Below are 10,590 nucleotides of genomic sequence, written 5' to 3'. Positions count from 1 at the left end.
AGTGGGATCCTACAGGGACAGAGTTAAGCCAGGCCTTGGTACCGTTATTGAATAAGGTTGAGGTAGTGCAGAGTTCAGAGGGGAAGGCCCCTCAATCTCCGGGAGAGGTGATGGTGGTGGAGGAGACTCCTAGCCTTGAGGCGGGGAGCCTTACCTATTCTCCTTTGGCGTCCTCTGGTGGGGATGATCCTGGGGGCGGTTCTTGTATTATTGCCCCAAAAGTCCCTGATCCGGATCCTCCCCCAGACAGGGTTGCAAATGGGGAGGGGTGTGATATTAGGGAGGGTGTTGTTGTACAGGGATCTAAGGGTCTGTTCTGTGAGACTGTGGTCTCAGTTGTTGGTGGGGTGGAGGAGGGGGAGGTGGAAGAAATCTCTTTGTCTGATGAGGATGTTCTTCCCTTCGGGGTTACGTGTAAAAGAGTAGGATCCTCGGATGAGGATTCTAAAAGACAAGCAAAGAAAAAGTGAATGGGGTCCTACCTCTATAATCCAAGAAACATGGATCCCCAACCTATACGATGTGCCACCATTAATGTGGCTTCCGTGTTTTCTGAACGTGCTCGTTTCTTGGCCTTCGATTTTTTCAACACGGTTGATGTTGACTTTTTATTTTTGCAGGAGACCAGGGTAGGTGACTTGGCCACACTCCATCGGGCCAAGTGTCAGTGGAAGCGGGGGCCTTCCTTCTGGTCTCTTGCGGCCGAGGCGTCCAGTGGGTTGGCAGTGCTTTTTACTGATATGGTAAACGTGCACAGGATTATAGATTTACAGGTAGGTAGGTGCATGATTTTAGATGTCAACCTGAAAGGACATGACCTGAGGCTAATAAACATTTATGGGCCTCATTCAAAGTGGGACAGGAAATGTCTTTTCAGGGAGATAAAACCGTTTCTTTTTACGGCCCGGCAGATTGTCTTTGGAGGTGATTTTAACACCGTCATTAGGCCAAAAGACAGAGGGGACACAAAGGCGACCCTGGGCTATGATTCCAATTTTCTAGTTAGCATGGTTAGAGAGGCTGGTCTGGTGGATGTGCACGTTCGCCATTTCCCAGACCTCACAGGTTTCACCTATCATTGTGGTAGTCGTAGGTCTAGGATAGATAGGTTTTTTGTTAAGGAGTCCTCGAAAACTTTGCCTCCTGAGACAAAGCCAGTAGAGTTCTCCGATCACGTTTTTCTGTGTGTTGCTTTGAACGTCTCAGAAACCCCTCAGAAAGGGCGGGGCCTTTGGCGTTTGAATTCCGAGCTCCTAAAGGAGGAAGGAGTTAGACAGTCCTTTCGAGACTTTCTTCAACTACAGGAAACACTTCTGGAGGCTGGTTGGAGTAGGTCTGAGTGGTGGGAGGAGTGTAAAAAGAGGACTCGAAGGCTTTTTCAAAGGCTGGTAGCCAGGAAAAACTTGACAAAAAGATGTATCTATCAGAGCCTGAGAAAGAAACTGGATTTCTTGATCTCTGAGCGTGGAGATAGTGGGGAAATCTCCCGGGTGAAGGCTCAGATGAAGGAATATCAGTACGATCGCCTGGCTTCTTTGATTCTGGAGAGGGATTATGGAAAATACCACTCGCCTGATCCCTACCAGAGTTGCAGAAAATCAGTTGATTTGAGGGAGGTCAGGGGCCTGTTTGATGACCAGGGTACTCTTCATGAAGACAGGGAGGGTATTTTGGGAGTCATCAGGTCCTATTACTCCAGCCTTTTGTCTGAGCAGCCACTCATCAGAGAGAGGATGGATCAGTTTCTGAGGGAGACACCTGGACTTGAGCAACTTGATCCTTCTTTTGACTCTTTGGGCAGTGATGTGACAGTGGAGGAGGTCAAGAGAGCCATAGACGGTTTGTCTATAAAAAAATCTCCGGGCCCAGATGGGTTAACATCTGAATTTTTTAAAGCTTTTTCAGACATATTGGCTCCTCATCTCATGGAGGTATTTAATGAAAGCCTGGGTAAGGGATCACTCCCTCCCTCTATGAGATCCTCTGCTCTCATATTATTGTCTAAAGGTAGGGACCCGGTGCGTGTTGAGAACTGGCGCCCCATCGCTCTTCTCAATACGGACAGAAAGATTCTGGCAAAGGTACTTTTTAATCGGCTGATGGAAGTTTCCGGGCTGTTACTTTCTCCGTCTCAGCATTGCACTGTAAAAGGCCGAAGCACCTTTAGTGCTGTCCTTGGCATCCGGGAGGCTGTGGAGCAATGTCGTGCTGAAAAATGGGGCAAGTATTTGCTGGCATTGGATCAGTCCAAGGCTTTTGACCGAGTTAATCATCAGTACCTGTGGGCTGTGCTGGAGAGGTATGGTCTTCCAGCGAGGGTGGTAGATTGGCTACGTGTCATTTACAATCAGGCTGAGAGCTTCCCACTTGTCAATGGCTGGGTAGGCCCTGCTTTTGCGGTCGACTCGGGTGTCCGTCAGGGGTGTCCCCTGAGCCCCCTTCTATATGTATTTGCAATTGATCCTTTTGTGCGGAGGATTGAGAGCGGTGCTGTGGCAGGGGTTCAGCTGGGCCCTGGGTTGCCGCTGAGGGTGGTGGCCTACGCAGACGATGTTACTGTGGTCCTGTCATCTGTGGCAGAGGCACGTGGCATGGAACATCTTATCTGTGAGTACTCTGAGGCTTCGTGCTCCAGAATCAATCAGGATAAGTGTGAAGCTTTCTGGATGGGGGAGGAAGGTGATGAATTTACCCTTCCGGATAGCCTCCCCCGTGCCAGTCCAGAGATAAAAATTCTAGGTATCAAATTTGGCCGTGGTGATTATGCCACTCAGAATTGGGAGAAGAGGCTGGAAGATGCTACCAGGAAGGTGCAGTCCTGGAGAAGGTGGCAACTTTCTCTCAGGGAGAGGGTTGACTTATGCAAAACCTATCTGATTCCGCTTTTTCTGTATGTCAGTTATGTGTGCTTCTTGCCACAGTCTTTGTGGACCAAGATGAATTCTTTATTCTTCCTGATGTTATGGGGGAATAGAATGAATCTGGTCAAGAGAGGGATCACCTACAGATCGAGGGAACAGGGGGGGCTGAGTATGGTCAACCCTGTGGTGTTTTTTGCTACAACGTTTTTAAAACTGAATCTAGGGAGTTTGTTTCTAGGAACTCCCCCTCGATGGGTAGAGAGTTTTAGGGCCTGGGTGTTTCCCTTCCTCAGGTTATGGATGGATGGTGGCCAAGTAAAAACCTTTCGAGTCCGGCATGGCTACCTCCCGATCTACGTTATACTGTGCTTGAAGATGACGAGGCTTTGGGGGCTGGAGGTGGGTGAAGTCAAAAACTTCTCTAGAAGGGAGTTGGAGAGAAGAATTTTGCAGACTCACTTTTATGCTCCGCTGTCGTTAAGGGACTGCCCAGGCAGTGTCTGCTCAGATGGGTTGTCTTTGATTAATTCTCAAAGAATCCCACTGAAGTTCAGAGATATTGCCTGGCTTTCTTTCCAAGGGAGGCTTTATGTGCGGGGTAACCTCAAGTGTCGAAGTGCCAATGATCGTGGCTGCCCACGTGAGGAATGTCTAGGGGAGGTGGAGACAATGGACCATTTCCTCCTTGAGTGTCCCTTCAATATAAAGGTTTACAGAGCGGTATCAAGGGCCTTACGCATCCCGTGCCTTTCGGGGCTTAGTTACCCTGAGTGGGTTTATGGGGCGTTCAAAGGGTATAGAAGGTTTGATTTAACCACAATTTTTATAGTTAGTTTAGCAGTTAGGTTTCACACATGGGGTGCACGGTGTCAGGTTTCCCTCAGAGCAAAGGTCCTCCCCTGTGAGGAGGTGGTGGGAAATATTCTGCACGAGGTTAAGAGGATGATGGATATGGATAGGAAGAGGTTGGATGCTGTCGGGTGGTCCAGGCTCTGGCGCCACCTGAAACCCCCTTGAGTGGGTAGCAGAAGTCCTTTTCTTGTTCATCTTATGGCTTCCTATCCTTCACCTTCCCGTAGATTTTCTTTTTTTCTGTTTTTTTAATTAAAGCGGTTTGCATGTGACTAAAAGACTTAATTCATCTTTTCATTGCTTATGGTTATAATATGTGTTGTTTGTATATAGTAGGTTGTTTTTTGCTTAGATGTTAAGCAATATTGGCATTGCGTATAGTTATACAAGTTTTGTTGCTTTTTGGTTTGGATTATTGGGCAACAACTCAATGTATATTGTATGTCCTATTTCTATGAGTTTTACCATATTTATGTAATGTATGTTGCAATTTTTCTTAATAAAGGATAGCAGTATATACATGTGGGCATTATACACAGGTGCAGTGGTATATACATGTGGGTATTATACACAGGTGCAGCGGTATATACATGAGGGTATTATACACAGGTGCAGCAGTATATACATGTGGGCATCATACACAGGTGCAGCAGTATATACATGTGGGTATTATACACAGGTGCAGCGGTATATACATGAGAGTATTATACACAGGTGCAGTGGTATATACATGTGGACATTATACACAGGTGCAGCGGTATAATCATGTGGGCATTATACACAGGTGCAGCGGTATAATCATGTGGGCATTATACACAGGTGCAGCAGTATATACATGTGGGCATTATACACAGGTGCAGCGGTATATACATGTGGGCATTATACACAGGTGCAGCGGTATATACATTTGGGCATTATACACAGGTGCAGCGGTATATACATTTGGGCATTATACACAGGTGCAGCGGTATATACATGTGGGCATTATACACAGGTGCAGCGGTATATACATGTGGGCATTATACACAGGTGCAGTGGTATATACATGAGGGTATTATACACAGGTGCAGCGGTATATGCATGTGGGCATTATACACAGGTGCAGCGGTATAATCATGTGGACATTATACACAGGTGCAGCGGTATACACATGTGGGCATTATACACAGGTGCAGCGGTATATACATGTGGGCATTATACACAGGTGCAGCGGTATATACATGTGGGCATTATACACAGGTGCAGCGGTATATACATGTGGGCATTATACACAGGTGCAGCGGTATATACATGTGGGCATTATACACAGGTGCAGCGGTATATACATGTGGGCATTATACACAGGTGCAGCGGTATATACATGTGAGCATTATACACAGGTGCAGCGGTATATACATGTGGGCATTATACACAGGTGCAGCGGTATATACACTGTACTGCTGGCAATTGGGTGAGTTTTGATCAGAGTTTTGACTATAAAAATGATTAGAATAACGCAAAAAAGATATTTGTAACATATCGTTTGTATTTTTCATATACTTTATGTAGTCAAAACTCTGACTTATGCATTAGTATGACAGGAAAGGCTCTGCCTCACCTGCCACATGCCACTGGTATATATAGATAGATAGATAGATAGATAGATAGATAGATAGATAGATAGATTGCAGTTAGAATTGGCTGGCTGCCGGCTCCTGCTCTTGGCTGCTGTAGCTGTGTCTTCTAGTGCAGAGAAAGTCACATGGGGCTGGAGGCGGAGCCATCAGTGATGACTGACGGCATGGGTTCTGCAAAGGCTTATGGCTGTTAGCTGCTGTGGCTGCACATGTGCAGTAGATACCTCGGTGGCCTTTTTTTTTTTTTTTTTTGCTTCATTGTGCTTTTCCGCACTCTCAGAAGCTGTCAGTTAACTCTGCCCAATCGGAGCTGAGCTCTGATCACAGCAGGTGGTGGAGTGGCGGCCGGCCCACTGAGGGGGCAACAGGATCGGCCAAGCAGGATCCGTCCCGGTGGGCCAATCTGCCCCTGGCATTCAAAGATGCATGCTGCTAAAATGTGCTCATTTGTACTGGTGGTAGGTGAGTCCTGGACTCCTGGCAGAGTAAGCCACCCTCCTGGATCCTACCTGAACTAAATAAAGAGAAAAGTTTTCCCCCAGCACACCAAAAGGTATCAGCAATAAAATTCTGAGATCCTGGTTGCAGATTTTTGCAAGATATGGGTAAGCCACCAGGCCGCGTCTAGGCTTCTCCGATACTGGTAGGCCCTAATGTTACATACTAGCAACCACTCTGGGTCATATAATTGCTTATTGTTATGCTACATGATAATAGCACATACAAAAATATATCTAAATTGAGATCCAACTCACCTAGAGTCACTTCTAAAGGGCACTAGAAGAACCAGCATACCCTCCAAATGCTGTTCCCCTCTATGCCTCTCAGAATAGCAATATAAAATTGTAGCTGCTCAATCACTCTAGTAATACTTTTCAGGTGGATGAAAGAGAGGGGTTATTGTTAACACAAATAAGAGAAGAATGTTTTCCCAGCACACCAAAAGGAATCAGCAATAAGATTTGGACACTACATTATAAAAGAGAATTCAGAGATCATAGTTGCATATATTTGGACAAATATGATAAGCCACCAGGCCGCGTCAAGGATTCTACGACTGAATGAACTTGCAAAGTGGGTGGGGCTAGGTCACAATGACGAAAGGAAAATGTGCAGGGAAGGGCAAAGCTGTGATGACACTCATTTCATTGTCCCACCCCGTACCCCTGCAGCCTCTCCCTGGAGGGGCGTTCCAAAAAGCAAATATCAGGGGAAGCGCCAGAGTGCAGTCGAGCTTTTTGGAAAAGGTGGACATTCCCCACATATGTAGTGACATCTCCTCCCATGGCGCGCACACAGTCACAGCCTATTAGGAAAAAGCAAAACTTGGGAACTGTGATGTGTTCTGTACATTCTGTTCCTGGTGTAACGGTGTTCCAAAAATCCCAATACTTCCTGAGCATCATCCGCATACAGGTACGTGCGAGATCCAAAGCCAGATGTATGCAGCTCTATAGGATGGATGACCAGCGACGTGGCGATGCGATGTAACGCTATATCACATGGCTGTATACACTCCACAATCTACTGCCAGATGACGCAATATATATTGTTACATGCTTACCATGTCACAACCGCGCAGTCCTTGTGCAGCACATGATGAATTGGGCGGATTTGGGGGGTACACACTATTGATGGTTGTTCTGCCCTGGATCATAGGACTGGCCAATACATGCTATAATATGTGCCCAGCTATACACAGCCTGCAATATACTGACACATGTAACTAGAGATGAGCGGGTTCGGTTCTCAGAGAACCGAACCCCCCGCTCGGGACTTCCCGCCAGCCTCGGATCCCAGAACAAGGCAAAACATCATCATCCCGCTGTCAGATTCTCGCGGGTTTTGGATTCCATATAGAGCGTGCATCGTTGCCATTTTCACTTCGGACTTGGAGAGTGGGAGAGACGGACCTCTCTGAGGGTGGTGGCGTCCAGTAGGGTCAGTGTGTGCTCTCTAGGGGTGCTGTACTGTCACTGTGCTGTTAGGGGTGCTGTCCTGGTTGTCACTGGTGTTTCATGTGCTGTTAGGGGTGCTGCAGCTGTACATGGGTGTTGCTGTCCTGTCACTGTGCTGTACAGGGGCACTGTCCTCCTGTATGCTGTAAAAATAAATCTACACTGGCCCTGTCTTGTATGCTGTAAAATTACAGGGGTGTTGTTCAAATACAGGGGTGCTTGCCCTGTCCTGTATGCTGTAAAAATACAGGGGTGCTGCTGTTAAAATAAATGTACACTGGTCCTGTCTTGTATGCTGTAAAAATTCAGGGGTGCAGTTAAAACAAATGTACACTGGCCCTGTCTTGTATACTGTAAAATTACAGGGGTGTTGTTCAAATACAGGGGTGCTTGCCCTGTCCTGTATGCTGTAAAAATACAGAGGTGCTGCTGTTAAAATAAATGTACACTGGCCCGGGGGACGTGGCTTGGCCGGGCATGTAGCAGGAAGCAGTGAGCCGGAGCTCTGCTAAATATCCTGTAAAATCTCTTCTGTCCCGGGGTGCTGACAGCCGCGAGTTACTCTTCTGCTGTGGGAGTGTACGCTGCTCGTGGGAAGCCGAGGACCATGTCACCTGCTGATGCGCCGGCCGCGCTTTTACCTTCTGTAGCCTGGGCGCGCTGGCTGCGAGGACCAGAAGTGTCGCCGCCATCTTCTATACCGCGCGTCCTGGCGCCTCTGTGAGAAATAACCCTGTGGCTGTGTACAGGTACTGGCTCCCGCTCTCCCTCACTACCTGCTGGCCCCATAATCCAATGTACACAATATAACGTGCAGGGAGACTCATACCAGCGCTGGGCACGGCTGTGTCTGTGAGAGGGGGTGTGCATTGGCTTTGTGGCTCCTGCAATCAATGGTCTGGAGGCTGCTTGCTCCTTTCACTGATACTTGCCCACTGCCTCTATCTTACACTATTGGTGAAGGGACTTTGTGCTCACTCCTGACCCAGTGAATCTGTGACACAGGGCTCTGTGTATGAGTACACATTATCCAGTGACTGTACTGCCTCTATTTTATATTGTTCATTCACTTCAGCTGCAGCTAAACTGGAAAAATATGCTAGGGGCTCTCAATCTGCTTCGCAGCCGCAACAAGCTGCTGGTTCTCCCCTGCCTGCAGCGCCCTCATCGCCTCCTCCTGCTGCAGTGTCGCCACACTCTACTCAACAGATTCTGCAGGCTATTTCAGCTTCAGAGCAGAGAGTTACGGATAAAATTGTCCAGGTCCAGTCTGACATCTCCCTGATCCGGCATGACATGCAAAAAATGCGTGAGAGGGTAGGGGAGGCTGAACAACGCATCTCTGATCTGGAGGACCTTGCTAATCCCCTCAAAACCAAGGTCTCGGATTTATCATCTCAAATGGCGCTAGTTCAAGCTAAACTCTCCGACATTGAGGGGCGTTTGAGACGTAATAATGTGCATTTTGTGGGCCTACCAGAGCGGGCAAAGGGCCCTTCTCCTGAAAAATTCCTGGAAGACTGGCTCATGAAGTTGTTTGATAAGATGGAATTCACCCCACAATTCACTATTGAACGTGCACACCGTCTCCCCATCCGCCCTCCTCCACCGGGTGCGACTGCACGTACGTTTATAGCTCGTTTCCTCCACTACAAGGACCGAGACGCAGTCCTCCATTTAGCCAGAGCTCATGGTCCTTTGAAATTTGAGAATCAAGATGTATCGGTATATCCGGATTTCGCTTTGGAGTTCCAGAAATCGCAGTCAAGAGACTGTTGTGAGATCGTCAAATTCAATATTCCATGCTATTCCCAGCCAGGCTCCGAGTGATTTATAATGGTACTACGCACTTTTTTAACATAGATCGGGAGGCTGAGGCGTGGTTGGAGCGGGGGCCCCGGGCTCCTAATTGAGGACTCTTGTGGTGACTATGTTTAATAACTTGTGCCTTCTTTCTTTCTTTTTCCTGGCTTGGTATGTTACTCCTTTCTAATTAATGTCAGGTACACGTCACCCACTGTTATATTTGTATTTGGTTGCTGCACCTGGGCTGATATCCGTCTGCGGAGCTGCATGCCAGGAAATAGTTTATAGGGATTTTATTTCTTTCTTCTAAACCTCTATACCCTTGGGTTTATCATTGCTTACTTTTTCTTTGTTTGTTCTTTTTGTTAAGTTGTTGGTTAAGGGGATCCAAGTGTATCTACCGGGTATATACCGGGTGGGAATCGGGTGGGTTGTTTGTTATTTTTCTTATGTATGTGTGCATGTCAGAGTCGCATAACTTTCCTATGTGGTATCTCCTAGGTTGCAATGCTTTTGAACTTCATATGTTAATTTGGCTGCATATGCTTCTGTGTCGGGGCTCTGCGGGGCTTGATCACGTGTGTTTGCCGCTGTTGCTTGCTGCGTTTGCCTCCATGGATCTACGCTGTGTGGGGCGGGCTTGGTGCTTCTTTGGCTCCTTTGCCTCGCCATGCATTGTGGGTCCGTTTTCCCCTGTCCAGGTTAATATGTATCGATGGCTGTAGCCTCACAGGGGCTCCGCATGCTCGGTTGGAATGTGCGCGGCCTAAATGATCGAATTAAGCACACGCTGGTTTTGCAGCAGGTGAAGAAATATAAGTCAGATATTGTCTGTCTTTCAGAGACCCATTTAACTGGCCCAAAGACCTTGGCTCTCAAGAAACCCCGGGTGGGCTCACACTATAATTCCAGCTTTTCTAATAATGCCAGATGGGTTTCGGTCCTTGTCAGAAAAACTGTTCATTTTCACTTGATACATAGACAAATTGATCAATACGGCCGGTATGTTTTTTTGAGAGCTTATTTTAACAGGGTGCTTATGCATCTTCTTGCAGTGTATGTATGTACCCCCTCCCTATAGTAACGACGTCTTGGGACACGCTATGGCTTTTGTGGCCACTTCTCCCTCTGCTCCTGTCCTATGTATTGGGGACTTTAATAATATTCTAGACCAGTCACTGGACAGTTGGAGCGAGGCCCAGAGTGTATCCCCGGTTCCCCCAGCATCTCCTACTCCATTTGCCAAATTGTTACGGGAACTGGGCTTAATAGATGCCTGGAGGATCAGACATCCGTCCACGTTGCAATACTCCTGTCACTCGGCTAGTTTCCATTCCTTTTCAATAATAGATTTGGCCTTAGTTTCCTGACCTGGTCCCTAAGTTGACAGACACCCAATATTTGCAGAGAGGCATTTCGGATCACTCCCCTATTATGGTAACTGTAGATGATGCGTCGGTGCAGGGTGCTAGGACGTGGAAACTTATCGGATACAGA

Source organism: Pseudophryne corroboree, chromosome 4, assembly GCF_028390025.1.
Source record: "Pseudophryne corroboree isolate aPseCor3 chromosome 4, aPseCor3.hap2, whole genome shotgun sequence".
NCBI classification, from domain to species: Eukaryota; Metazoa; Chordata; class Amphibia; order Anura; family Myobatrachidae; genus Pseudophryne; species Pseudophryne corroboree.
Note: the sequence above shows the minus strand (reverse complement) of the source record.